This window comes from Phodopus roborovskii, unplaced genomic scaffold (assembly GCF_943737965.1).
Source record: "Phodopus roborovskii unplaced genomic scaffold, PHOROB, whole genome shotgun sequence".
In the NCBI taxonomy this organism is placed as follows: Eukaryota; Metazoa; Chordata; class Mammalia; order Rodentia; family Cricetidae; genus Phodopus; species Phodopus roborovskii.
The window spans coordinates 31437501-31452583 of record NW_026125295.1 but is presented as its reverse complement, the minus strand read 5'-3'; positions in this window follow the sequence as shown (position 1 = coordinate 31452583).

Genomic DNA, 15083 nt, shown 5'->3' with positions numbered 1-15083 from the left:
AGCCACCGACCACCCAGCTTCGCAGCTAGCCGCAGCCGCACCAAGCCCCGCCCCGCAGCCCTCGCCGCGCCTGCGCAGCCACCGCCCCCACCACACGCAAGGCCGCAGTAGGTCCCTCGCTACCGCCCTGCGGGGAGACCCGAGAGTGCTCAGACGGAGATGTTCTGGCCCGGCCACCCACTGAACTTATCCGGAAGTCCAGGGAAACCTAGAACGTCGAGACTGGCAGAATTAAAGAAAGGAGCAAGGTTACCTATGCACAGAACTCAAGTGAGGCTCCCAGAGCCCTCTGGGAATTGTAGTTCCAGTAGCACACCCTGCTCTCCCACCCTCTCGGATTCTCTAGTACCCACGCCTAATGGACAGGGTCGAAAGACGCGTTGAGTCCTCTTTTCAGAGGGAATCAAGCTGGGATTTACGGCAGTGGAGAAAGAAAACAGCCCACCTGGCTGCCACCCATTAGAGAAAGCCAAAGTCTGAGTCATGTCACTAACAACTTGGAACCCGAGTCACCTGACCAGGTCACAAACCACACAGGACGGAAGGTTGACAAGCTGGGCAGTCCCTTTTAGCATTTCATTCTAAATTTTAATGCCAGTATTTTATAGTAATTAAAAACCCAATCGGCGTGAGAAGCACCTATACACGTTATGCTAATAGCGTAGGTAGCTAGTTTCAACTACGGTACAGCCGCATTGCTAGGACAAACAAGGTTCTGGCTCTGGATCACTTCTACCAAAAACCAGGTTTCATGCTATTCTAACACTGGCAGGTGATGAGTTGCGACCTGTCACCTCTCCTCCCTAGAATTTTAATCCTTCAAGGAAAGGAAAAATTAATTCCTTATAAGCTGTGTATATGTGTGAAGCTTCATCAATATTTTCTCAATATTCTCAAAAAGGGGGTCGTACTTACTGTTTTCTATTCAGAATGTACCCATCTTTTCTTTCCAATTACTGACAAGCATTAAAATTTCACCGATAACCTTGTTAAATTTACACATCATCCTTATCTCTTAAAAATTAAATTTGATACAATTTATGGGTCAAAGGAAATTAACTCAAAACACACACTATCTTTGTAGATGGTTGTAACAGTTTCAGTGGTAAAGTGTGCATCTGTCACCATTAACTATTATTTAAATACTATATACTCATGCAAAGCTTAAAACTTGATTCAAGGGACTACTTTTGTTTTTCTAAAAAGGTTTTTCTGTAACTCACTGCTCATCAGGCTGGCCTCAAATTTGCAGATACAGTTGCTTCTGCTTCCCAAGTGCTGGGATTAAAAGTGTGTTCCACCACAACCTGGCTCAAAGTAATACATATGTTCAGTTATTTTATGAATGAGTACACAATCTGCATGTACATAATGCTGGAAGAGGGCATCAGATCTCACTATAGATGGTTGTGAACCACCATGTGGTTACTGGGATTTGAACTCAACCTCTGAAACAGCAAGTGCTCTTAATCACTGAGCCATCTGTCCAGCACTCAAGGTTAATACGTGAATTTCACTTTTGACATTTTATACTGTAACTTCTTAGAAGGGCATGGTAGCCCACTATAACCCTAGCACTTAAAGCAGGAAGATCAGTAGTTGAAGCCAGCCTATACTACATAGCAAAGACACTATCTCAAAAAAGACCAAAGGGCCTGGAAGGTTTGCTAAATGTGTACAGTTTAATCCCCAGAACTGCAAAATATCCCTTTTTATACAAACACTCAAAATGGGAAGTTTACAAAAAGGTATGTTGAATTAACCTTCATTTATCTTTAAGAGCTTAATGTGAATAGTTTGAACTAGTTAAGTCACTTATCTGGCATTTAAAATGTTTCCTTCCAAGGCTCATTCGGAAATTAATTTTAGCAATAGCCAGCATGTACTTTCAACAAAATGTTTCAGTTCTCTTGGAAAAGACACTTTCCCAACATTTGTCTAATTTCTTTGCAGAAACAATTGGAATAAACTAGGAATTTAATTTTCAGTGTTAGTTTTAAATTAGAAAATGGTGAAACTCTTTCATCAAAGTACTTTGGGCTGAGAATTTAACTATGTCTCAAACATGGTAATTAATGCACACAAACCTAAATGGCCTGCCTGGAAGATCCGTTTAAAGACACAAATAAAATCCTGAGGTTATAAATCTCATTTCAAGAAAATTAACCTTTATTAGTCTTGATGTCTACTATTCAATTTGCACTGGTGTCCTTGAGTTGTCATTCCAATCTTGTATTTGATGCTAAGCTCCCTAGTGCAGGTATGCAACAATTTACGTGCATTCTCATCTCTGTATTGATTTAATAAAGTGTAAAGATTAAACAGGATTAAGAGCACTAATGAAAATTGTTGGTACATTAATACAAGAAATTTGTTTTTGATTTCAGAACATGAACTAGTTGTAGACAAAGGTAACATAACCTGGAGAGCACCCTGCCTCCATTCTAGGCACTGGATTTTTATGACCTCTGACCACATGACTATTGAACACAAGAAATGTGTACTGTTGAGTATAAAATATAAAGCAAAACCAGAATATTTTTAAATGCCTAAACTTAGAACTTGAATAGCTTATTAGAAGATTCCAATTAGGGGCTGGAGAGATAGCTCAGAGCCAGATGCTCTTCAAAAGAATACGGGTTAAATTCCCAGCTCACAACTGCCTCTAACTCTACTTCCAGGGTACCTGACACCTATGGCAAAACACCAAAACACATAAATTTATATTAGAATTTTTTTTAAAAATCAAAATAAATGTAGACTGAGCTTTAGGTCAGTGCCCTGAACTGTTACCGGCTGTGCAGAAGGCCACTACAAAAGATTTTTAAGACACGGTCTCAGCCTTTGTACCCAGATGGTCTTGCCTCAACCTCAAGCACTAGGATTACATTCATGAGCCACAACGGTTAAGTGATGCAACTGTACTAGAGATGTGTTTAGAAACTTTTATACTTCATTTAGAGGCCCATAGACATCAAACTTCAATAGTATGTCCATTATTTTAATGAAAATTTATTGAATAGCAAGTAAGTGTAAGGCACTGTGCTAGATGTGGTGGAATTATACAATGGGTTTAGTTAAGTTTCTGACCTCCAAAGGCTTACAATCTAGTGAGGGAGACAAGTCATACATAGATGTATAAGTAATACAAGGAAGATTTAAATGCTAGGTTTGTTTTTTCACTAAACAGATAATGGGGCAATTCTTAAAGGGTCAGGATATGGAAAAGCCTTTTGAAAGACACTTGCACCAACAGCAGTTATCTTTATTTCCACTTTATTTTTCAGATGTAATGAGGTATTAGGCAAAATTAAAATACCTAATGTTTTCGCTCAATTTAAACCTGATTTCTCTCATCCTCCCAGCATATCCTATACTATACAGGAATTTGAGGTAGTATTAAGTCCCAGTTTACAGCATCTACCCTCCAACATCCAGCAATCTTCCTGCCTCAGCCTTCTAGGGCCGGGATTACAGGCAAGAGACACAATGCATAGTACATGTCTAGTTCTGATGCTAAATGAAAAAAACAGGAGTTTCTAACACTTGCAGACTAGGCATATAAGGATAATAGCTTACTCTGCACCTGGAAGCCAGTCCCTCCCTTCAGACTCATCACAGGAGTTACATTTATTTTAAAGGGCCCCTCCATCTTCCCTCTAAAATAATTTTAAGTGTTTTTATTTTTTTTTTACAACCTATCATTATATAGCAACATCTGAATATAAAAATTATACAAAAAGGTTATTTGCTTAACTTGAAATCAAAATAAACTAATTAAAATGTAGGCTAGTTCACTCATGAGAAATGCAGTAACTCTTAAAACTCTGAAATGTTTAAAAGTTCCTTTCAGTCAGGTGGTGGTGGTGGTGCGTGCCTTTAATTCCAGCACTTGGGATGAAGAGGAAGGCTGTTCAACAGTTCAACGACAGCCAGGGATACCCAGTGAAACCCCACTGTCATCAGTCCCACTTTCATATTTAACATTTTTGTTGTCTTGAACTAAACCTCCATTAGAAAGAAACAAAGAACTAAAACCTTACAGAATCAATAACTTAGGAGCATGAGAGTGTGTATCCTCTGCACTCCCTGGTAAAACAAGCTATCTCACTCCAAAAAATCTATGCCATCTAGTGTTAGCACCAGAAAGATTAAATATCTCACATCTGTAGACCCATTTCTAACTTAATAGGGTGTGGCTCATAACTTCATAAAATTTAAGTGCCTGGCAATAGAAAATGTACTAACTCACCTAGTAAAAAATACTAGATTGAAAAAGGCACTGTTTCACTATTAATGTCTTTTTAGTTATTTCTTAAACAAGTAAAATACTTGGTAATAAGTAGCTACTTTTCATAAAAAGGAAAAGTTTACTGGATTTCAGAAGCTTAAATGTAAACTAACTATGACTGCTACAAGTTTGAGGACATTGTGGCTTACATAGGGCTTTCTTAGACCAGCTATGACAAGAGGCAAAGCCGCTGGCGGACAAGGGAGAAGCACTTTGACATGGCACGTATAGAACCATCAGAACTATCATGAAATTAGGCTTCTGGTGTACAATATCCCAACTGTATCCTGTCACATCAATAACCACAACACTTGAGAGGAGGAAGAGCACTGCATGGAGTGTGAGGACAACTGATTATATGAGCTCCAGCTCCACTGGACCACTATATCCTTCAAAAACAAATTGTGAACCCCCCCACCCAAAAAAATTAGTTTAGATTTTAGTTTTACTAGTAAAGTTTGTTTTAAATAATCTAAATAAATTGACTTCACTAAAAATATTTTCCAAGGGATAAACCTTCTCCAGGTTGAAAAGGCTCAAATTTACATTCTGGACAAAGTTATTTTGAAAAATTTTACTAAAAAACATTTACTGAACGAAAAACTTAAAAAGCAGTTATCATTTAGACGTGGGCTTCTTTAAACCATATAAACACAAGAACTCCTAGTGAACCAGTCTCATGACCTACAATCAAGATAACTAGGAGCTCCACTATTTCCAGGTGGTTACATTAACAGTTCTGTTAATTCTTTTAGCAATTGTGTGCAGACGCATGCAGGCACACGCAAACATACAAATATGATGAACTTTTAGTTATTTCTTGAGACTACATAGCTAAGCTTCCTTAACAAAACTTACAGAATCACTGATGGTAGCCTTCAATGAGCCACTCATTCTGTGTGGACTCAGTACTTGAGACCTATGTGGCACAGATCTTCACCAGACCCTTTCAAACACCAAGTCCTCAACATGATAGAAAAACAATCTATTAAGCTTCAATTTAAAAAACTATTTAAATGCATGGTCTTAGGCAAATTCCAACTTTTTACTTCATCAGGTTTTTTGTTGTCGTTTTACTTTCCCTATGTAACTATGTAAAGTAATCACGGAAAGTAGGATGTTACTGTAATTATCACATGAACTGTTAGAAATTGAATTTAAAAGTAATCAGTAATAAATGTTTAAAGGGTTACTTATTTTTATGTGAATGCTTTATCTGCATGTAAGACTTTATGCCAGAAAAGATCCTATTATAGATGGATGTAAGCCACCATGTGGTTGCTGGGAATTAAACTCAGGACCTTTGGAAAAGCAGCCAAGTGTGGCACAACCTTGAGAAATGAAAAGCTGGAGACAATGGCTCATCAGGAGAGAGCACTGGCTGCACTTCAAGAGCACAGGGGTTACACTCCCAGCACACATGTAGAAATTGACTCCAGTACTAAGTCATATGGCACCATGCCCTCTTCTGACCTTCTCAGACATAGCACTTGTAGGATAGACATACATGCAGGGAAAACTATTAATTTTTTTAAAAAAGTTAACGTTAACTAAAGTGGACAAGGAGAGTAATTGATGAAAAGACTAGTAACTGTGTCAACTTACAAAACTTACAGTTACCAGTAACTGGTATTTTGTATTATATAGTGCTTGAACAATCTATAATTTTTCAGTTCATGTGAGAAATGAACATAGAGAACAAACGAGCCACCAAAATAGGAAAGCCCAAGGTAAGTGTCAGATATGCAACACTTTGAACACCTGGATCTTGGTACATGTACACATACAAACCGAGCTGCGATATGTGAAAGGAAGAGTACTATTAGCATTAAAAAACTAAGCTGAGATTTTGATACTCAAAAATTTTAATTAAGAGAAAAATCAATATTTATTATCATAAGCCTAACTAATTGTCTGAAAAATCCCAATAACCTACCTAACAATGTTCTATTTTAAAGAAAAAAAATTAAGGGATTAGACTATCAGAGTATAAAACAGCAGTATAATAAAGTATATTTCTGAGAATGTAAATGAGCACTTAACATCCAAATTTGAAAGTAGCCTGCAATAGTTTAAAAAAAAAAAACTGAAGTCTCATTACCTTCAAAAATATGAAAGCTGAAAATGTAAAAAAAATAAAATAAAAAACTCAGTGCTGTTTTCTAAACATTCTGTTTAGATATCCTGTGTGAAAATGCTGTTCTGAACCTTTGGTTTTACTAACTAGACTATTTGAAATAATCAGCTTTTCTCAGTGAAATGCCAATTTGTATAAAATGTCCTTTAGAATAAACATTTTAGATGCTGGTTTCAAGTTCACAGTCTATGTAACACAGGTTAACCTAGACCTCCCAGGTATGAGAGTTGTTATGAGCGAACCAAGAATTTTTACTGGTTCTTTATTTTTGGTTCTCAAGACAGATTTTCCCTGTAGTCCTTGGCGGTATTGAAACTTACTCTGCAGATCAAGCTGGATCTGCTCCACCTGGCACGACATATGTGACCATGCCCCATTCAGCCTAGTACTTTAAAGAACTCTAAATTGCTAGTAAGGTTCCCCTTGTTGTACTCTACCAGTCATTATTTTTAAAATTCATGATTAACATTAATGAACAAAGTTAATTATTTTCTCCTGCAAAAGCTGAAGGACTGAAGCTCCAACTCCTAACTTTACACTAGATTATACATTCAAGTACATTTTCTAAAGACTGAAATAGGCAAGACCTCTTGGTTAGAAAAAGTGGGAAGGGAGAAAAACAGGGTGACAGTTACAAAACCACCTTTAATGTCTATGTACAACCTCAAATTGAATAAATACTATATTAAGTGTTCATGACTCCTGTCATTAAGTGTTTTTTCTTACTCCTCTTCTAATCTGAAGATAAAACCTGATAGTCTTTTTTCTCTCGCTCTCTCAGTTTGGCAATTGCTTATGATTGGGTAGATAACAGACCTTATCAATAATTCTCTTTCATAAATAGAAATGAGAAACCACCAAATAAAAGAAATATTAGAAGCATAAAAACAAGCATGTGGATATTGTGAAGTTGAAATTTTCCCACGTAAGATTATCAGTGCTTAAGTCCAGAAGTCCACACCTGGGTATATCAATTACACATCTGTAAAAATTTCACGGTGGTGGACTCACAAGAGAAGGGACCCATCACAGGTTCTAAGTCTTGATCAGTACTGAATCAGAACCTGGGAATACCTATTGTGGTCTGACTTAAGACAGTGAGGCCACTCAAATTTAAAATTTAAGACTGATCTAGTTAACGTGCACTGGGAATTAAACACAAGACTAAGTCAAGTAAGATTCATTCAATAAAAATTAAACAACCAAAAAAAGAACAAAGCAATCAACTCCCCTTAGAAATCTACATCTAGTCTGTCTCACTTCCAGAGATTAAAAGCTGAATGATTAATAAACTTAACTTTAAAAAACTACAGGCCAGGCACCAACCTTTAATCCAACCAACCTTTAATCAGGAAGGAGAAGGAGTACTTAACCAGCCTATCTCAGTGTTATGTGGGTGCATGCATGTATGTAAAAACTCTCAGTAACAAACCCAAAACCTGATGCTAAAGCTAAATAAGCCAACTGAAGGAGTAAAGACTTTCAGAAGGCGGGCGGGCGGGCGGGCGTGCGTGCGTGCGTGCGTGCGTGCGTGCGTGCGTGTGTGTGTGTGTGTTAATGACGGGACTAAGTCATTACCTATAAATAAATCCTGAAGAAAGCTGGGAAGTCTGAACAAAACAGCATACATAAAATAAACTTATCAAAATATCTATCCCTTAGACAGTGGTGAAACTTAGGATGCAGAGGCAGGTGGATCTCTCTGTGAGATAAAGGTCAGTCTGGTTCCAGGGCAGACTCCAAAGCTACAGAAAAGAGAAACCCTGTCTTGAAAATGAATCGTGGGGGAAAAAAATCTCTGAAGTTCTGAAAAAAACGATCCCCAAATATCAAACAAGATTAAAGGTATATTAGATTAGGTATCTTCTACCATGAGTGTTTATACATCATGAAGCTTTTCAAGTTACTGCCTGAAAACAAATCAAAAATGAACTGAAGCACAAGAGGCCTCAGCAGTATAGAAATAAAGTAATAATAATGAATCTCACAATGATTAAGCAAGTAAATAATGAGAAGCTAGTAAGAGTATCTTGACAAAGGTAACTAAAAATTAAAAGGGGGGAGGGAGGGAGATAATCAAGTCATAGTTTTTCATTAATGGCATCTACCAGACAAATGACAATACAGTAAGCTAATTCGTTTTGTCTATAGCTTTGCCCTCCAAAAGGCCCATTTTGGCACAGTACAAATGTACATTATTTACTACACTTTTCTGGTAGCTCCAATCTACAGACAATGCTAATATATCAGAGTCAACAATTCTGACCACAAAAATAAGCACAACAGTAATTTCTTAACAGTAATTAAGAAATGAAGGCAAAGGATTCAATGCTATTTACTTAAGCTATTGTTTCATTTGTTGTCTTACTATTTCATCCAGGATGGTGTCAACTCAAGCCTGTTTCACCTTGGGTGCTAATAATTACAGATGTGTGCTTCTTTCTAAGCTGGCACTTTTTTTTTAAAGTAAAAATGATAAATGCATACTAGCATAAGTAAAATTTTCAAAACAGAGAAATATTGCTTAGGCATAGTAATAATTAAGTTTTAAAAAGACAAAAAATCCAGGAATGGTGATGCACACCTTAATCCCAGAACTTAGTTAAACAGAAGCAGATGGATCTGATTTTAAGGCCAGCTTGGCCCACAGCATAGCCAGAGCTAAAAAGAAACCTTGTCCTAAAAATAAAAACAAACAGATTAAAATATTACTATGAGATTAAACCAGGGAAGTTGGGAGTGTACTGGAAGACTTTCATATTTCATAGCCTATGCGATTTAAGTGCTTTCCAATAAGTTTTAAATTATCACATGGGTGGATGCAAGTGTAGGATCAACAACTATTCAAGCTAAACTTCAAACGCGATGAGTAGCATTTTTACATACACAAAACTAAAGCCTTTTTTCCCCCATGATCTATTACCTCCTAAAAATTGGTAGAATTAAAAGGCTGTTCATGTAGATGTAGCTGTTATTTACCAAATAGTGATAGTGTAGATGTGTAGATGAAATCCGTGATTTCAAAAATTTAATTACCCTCTCATTCAAACTGCTACATAAAGAACTTTATAGATACCATGACTAAAAAGGCCTTCAACTCAGCCTTTAAGTACCACCACTACTTCATAAATGAACACAAAGGGTTTTTTGTAGTACCTACCAGATAATTAAACCAAACACTATCATAAAGGGAAATTGATAGGTTGAATTTTCAGAGGGTCACTGATAAGGATGAAATATAAGCATTTTTCCCTACAATTTCAAATTAGGAAAATGTAAATAGTGACTTTCACTGAAGTAGATGAAATTTATAAAACACATAAAGCAGTTAAATTTTACTGCATCTGGCCCTGCAATTATAAGCAACACATGGAACTTCATAACCTTAATGGCATGTATCATGTTACCATTTCAAGGATTTGTACCAAAATGTAAAGTGCTTAAGGTTGTTTCTGAGCTGGCCTACACATAACACCTTACAAAGATGCCCTGCCCTCGAGGAGCTTCCATTCTAAAAGGAAAAGAAAATAAACATGATTATAACTATGTAGCTTAATGAAGTGATCAAAGCAGTAAGCCAAACAAACTAGAATGACCATAGTATCTTCGCTGTGCCCTTACAGGATGCTCCTAAATTCTAAATGAATTTTCATAAAACCAAAACAGGTCTGCTAGAATTTGTGTAATTTTAATAAAATGTGCAATAACCAAGGAAGCAAGCTAATGCCTTAATAATTCTCAAGCATTCCCAAAAAATAATCTTTTCTTGGGGGAAAAAGGTGAACTTTTTTACTGCTAGTGTATGAATGGACTTTGGAGGCCCATTCCACATACAGGGATACTCTCTCAGCCTAGACACATGGGGGAGGACATGGGCACTGCTCCAAATGATATGACAGACTTTAAAGATCCCCAATAAAAGGCCTCATCCTTTCTGAGGAACAGAAAGGGGATGGGATAGGAATCAGTGGGGGGGAAGGGAGAGTGAACTGGGATTGACATGTATTTTATTTTACGTAAACTTTAAAAAAAAAAAAAATGGGGGAGGGGGTGTGGAAGGACACTCTTTTTCAAAGCTAGATTACACTATATACATACAGAAGTGAAAATTTTTTTTGTTCCCTGGGGGACATTCAAAACAAATAAGTAATGCATAACCTTTCCAAATTCATCATAGCATAGTAAACAAAGTAAAGCAATTACAATTGGAGTTCCTACCTCTTTGAGCATCTACCTCAATTCCAAGTAGCTGGGTTTTTTTTTTTTTTTTAAGATGTTTATTTATCATGTATGCTCTAATCTGTCTGCTTGTATGCCTGATTGCCAGAAGAAAGCAACAAAGATCTCATTACAGATGGTTGTGAGCCACCACATGGTTAATGTGAATTGAACTCAGGACCTCTGGAAGAGCAAACAGTGCTCTTAATCGCTGAGCCATCTCTCCAGCCCTAGCTGGGCTTATTTTAATGCTAACTCATCTATAACCAATAAAAATACTGATATACTCTTTAGGTTTACAGTAATTATATATATGCCTCCAAGTTTAGCAACTTGCTCTCCATATAGCACCTGTATTTCATGAATACCATGCTTACTCAAATTTCACCTCAACATCAATAAATGATCACCAACACAGGAAGAATATCAAAACTTTTGTGGAAATCTATAAATTTTTCATACACCTTATTTCTGTTAGCGAGTATTTTACGCAGCAATCTATAGTAATAGCCTGTCTGCCCAAATCTTTTTTTACATCTTCCCCTAAAAAAGCAAAATCAAGCATAAATTTCATCACAATAATCCTTTCAGAACAGTTTAAGGAATGACACATATAATTATTACATTTAACCTTTGTAATTCTCAAATCAGAAATCAAGTTTAAATTGTAATACAAACTAAGTCATTTAAACTTTAAAAAAGAAACTTCTATAGTGACCCTGCTTTTTTAGTCACAACTAAATTTATTCTATCAGATATACATTTTAGACATAAGAGACACTAATCTCTAAATGGCTTCCAAAGTGATTTACCAGGACTTTCCCATTCGTGTCTTGGAATAACAATCCCATTAATAAGTATGAACTTGGGTAGCTCCATCAGAAACTATTTAAATCAAATAGCAAGGTTTCTGAAGTATTTCAAAGCATCCCTACCTCCTTCCTAGCCCCACCTCCAACTCTAGCCTGAAACCAGTAGCCAGAACCCCCTGAATATACTTACAAGTCCTGTATGTGGCCACTGACTTTAATATGCAATGGAGCAGAGTTCATTCACATAAACTCAGTTGCAGTAATCTAAATGCAAATTTTATCAAGAGATCATTTTCTTCTTCCCTCTCCTGAATTATTTGGTACTTCAATCTCATTTTCCAATCTTCAAAGAAATTTTATTTGCCAGAAATAAAACTGGAGAATAGAAGAACACTACATGGTGAAGCATGTTCCCAAAACAAATTATCATGGTGTTCATAAACCTATTGGCATGTATGCAACCGGATTTCCAAATTAAACCATTCCAAAACATTTATTCTATATATTTATATATATCTCCCAGGCCATGTGGCTTGCAATCAGAGGTATTTCAGGAATTTGTTTTGACCATTTCCTAGTTACTTTGAATGTGTTCATGATCAAAAGGCGACAGAGCTCTAAAGATTACAAGTGTCTATTAAAAAGCTGTTGAGTGAAAACTCATGAAATGGAGGACACTCACAATAATTCTTGGACTCCTGGAGATCCTAAGACATGCTACAAAAATAGGTCTTTATTCTTAGGAAAATATAGTCAGAGCTAGCTTCCTTATGCTATACATAAAATCTTAACATCAGAGGCAGTACAGATAGTACAGATAGTTTTTGAACTGATCTCCAAACAATCACAAACCCACTATATTGGGAAAAAAACAGGTATTTTGAGGTTTTTGGCAAAAGACAGTACTTCACATATCTAATCCAAATCAAAGAGCCTGCAGACAGCTTTCAGTGAGACGAAAGGAATGAAATAAATATAAATTCTATGGATAAATAAATGCAAAAGAATTTAAATAGGCTAAAATCTAATTTTTTTTTTTAATTAAAATACTCAGGTACAAGCTTTTGTTTCTAACTGTCAGACTTCTAAATATTTACTAGGCTACTGTAAATATTAAAAACTTTGACCCAGAGTAATACTTGATTTGCATTTGCAAAAAAGGTTGTCCAACTGAATTCTTCTGGTCCTGAAAAGCATTTTAGGTACATTATTGAAGGCAGACTGTGGTGCTAATATGGTTTGTGTTTTAAGAACTTTTAAAAAGTGACAGACTCCAAAAGTCCATTTATACATTGGCTCAGTTGGTTTTTTTTTTTTTTTTTTTTAAATGCCTGTGTGAGCCTTGGGTCATAATAAGCATCTTTAGTGGTGTGCCCTATTGAGTGGTTAAGATTACTAAGTAAATACTACATCATAAAAATCACCCAAAGAAGTCTGTTCCGTGTATTGTTAAAGTAAGTTGTTTATTAACTTTATACCCATTGCTGAATTCCTGTTTATGCTATGTATAAGTGGGGAGAAAACAGTCTTGGAGGGTATTGTTGGAGTTTTTAGAAACCTGAGCAACCATTTACTCTAGGATTAGCTACCTTTTTTAATGCATGAAGCCCTTTCTATATGCTAATTTCTCCCCCATCAAATAGTGTAACATGGTGTATTTGCTGCTTCTGACCAAGTATTCTCAAAAAAGCTGTACTAAAGTTAATTTTCCCATGTGGTTTGATGCCCATCCTAATAATACTAAATACATCTTTTCAAATATCTTATATACAATTATACAGCCCAGATCTCCCCATCAATTCACTTGTGTCATTTCTAATCTATGAGAAAATGTTTATACTTGTTTAATCAGATCTGCATCAAATACTTCTGCAGTAATCAGTGAGTTTCTCATGATGCTGTTAAGTGCCATCGTGATCATGATTCCTTTTTAGCAATTCAATTCTCCATTTTTAACATGTGATTCAATGTCAATGACTAAAATCTTGCACATAAAAAAAAAACATGCTTGTTAAGAATATAATTAACACAACTTTCTCACAAAGTAACTTCCTAGAAAACTGATAAACTAAATTTATGAACACTTTTGATTGCCAAGTAGTCTGCAGAAACAAAATCTTGCGTCTGTTTTGGTTAAGTAACTTTTCAACAATCAAAATTCTTTTAAAGATGGATATACTTTTTACCTCAAGGAAGGGACTTAACTATTAAAGACCCTTTCCATGACAATATATACAAAATTTAACTTGTCATCTGTCCATTCTTTGAAGCTGTCAAAGCCAAGAACCCATAAACAAATCACAAATGCAATAACCTACATTAGTTAACATTCCCCCTTTTAACATGTTGACATTTTTACTAAAGGATTATTTTTCATTTCCATTTCTCATATCCCATGACATTCCATATAAATTGCATTATTGCTTTATAGGCCACACAACATTCAAAATTATGTTTATATGCATTGCCTGTTTTTCTTGATTTCTGATAAGAGTTTGTTACTGATTTTACTACAGAAATTTAAGTTTGAAAATATCACGGTTAGTATTTCTTCTCAGAACTTAATTGTTCACATCACTAATCACTACATGCATATTTAGCTCTGATTATATTGCTCAAAAACTGCACCCATTATCAGAACAGTGCAAATGATATTTAATTTTAAAATTATAATGGCTTAAATTCAAAGTCATTAAAATGAACACTGTCAAGTATTTTTCGCTTGAGTCTATATTTCACCACCACTGTTTACATTACCCTTAAGTATACCCGTCAATTCTTCACAATTTCTTTTGAATCAGTTTTCCCTCCCATGTCCCCAAACTAAAGACAAGTCTTAGAAATCCCGAGCTCCATAACGTCAATGTTTTCTTAAAGAACACATTTGTGAATTCACAAAAATGTTCATCTTTCAACTTTGACAATGCAGTTAGGTCAAACAAACCTGTTCTAGCTTCCCAAGAAATAAATCCAGGAATTAACTAAAAGACCTTGACAGTGTCCGTTAAAAATGGTATGACAGTTAAGTGCCAACAGGCATGGCAATGACCTCTTAGATGGGATCATTTTACTCCTTGGACCTGGGAAGTGCCAGCACCAAGGATTACACTGAGAATCAATTTTGCTGAAGGCTACATTTAATTGACCCACTTTCCACGACCTAGTATACTTACTATGTTAGAATGAAATGTACATGTTTTGTGTAGCCCTCAAACTTACACTAAGATTTCAGAGATGTACTTTTAAAAAGCACAGGGTAATATATAAAATCAGTGGAAGAAAGTTTCAGTAAGCACCAGGAACAAATTTTGTCACCCCATACTCATTTTGTAGGTAAGTTTCAACAACCGGCAAGGCACATTTACATATATTCCAATGAATACTTATTGACAAATTTTAAATTACACTCTATGCCCCAGCTATCCCAGTAACTGACATACAACATACTAAAATGGTTTATTAAAGTAACAAAAAAGAAAGGAAAAAAAACCAATTAATGGGAAACATACAGGCTATTGGCAACCACTATTCTAAAATGTAAGTACAAATGAACATACTGAAATGTGTGCAATTCTAAGTTTTTAAACCAGAAGATTTTTCTATACTAACACACATTTATATTAAT